Source organism: Triticum dicoccoides, chromosome 1A (assembly GCF_002162155.2).
Source record: "Triticum dicoccoides isolate Atlit2015 ecotype Zavitan chromosome 1A, WEW_v2.0, whole genome shotgun sequence".
Lineage (NCBI taxonomy): Eukaryota > Viridiplantae > Streptophyta > Magnoliopsida > Poales > Poaceae > Triticum > Triticum dicoccoides.
This window is the reverse complement of record NC_041380.1, coordinates 216,972,473-216,972,909: the sequence shown is the minus strand read 5'-3', so window position 1 is coordinate 216,972,909 and position 437 is coordinate 216,972,473.

Here is a 437-nt window from a genome sequence, read left to right as displayed (position 1 = left end):
TCGCCGGAGAGGAGGAGGAGGAGGTCGCCGAAGAGGAGGAGGAGGTCGCCGGAGAGGAGGAGGGTAGTATGGTGGAGGAGAGAAGGGAAGATGGAGTGGAGGAGAGGAGGAGATGGAGTGGAGGAGAGGAGGAGATGGAGTGGAGGAGAGGTGGAGTGGAGGAGGTGCACCCAACCATATATACAACATAGTAATGGCGCACCGTGGGCAGGTGCGCCATTACTAACTTTTTTTTTATTATTTTGATTTACTTTGAATTTTGAAGGCGGGAAGATACTAATGGCGCACCATGGGCAGGTGCGCCATTAGTAACTTTTTTTTATTTTTTTGACTTATTTTGAATTTTGAAGGCGGGAAGATACTAATGGCGCACCATGGGCAGGTGCGCCATTAGTAAGTTTGAATTTTTTTGCCTCTCCGGATCTTAAAAGCCCCGT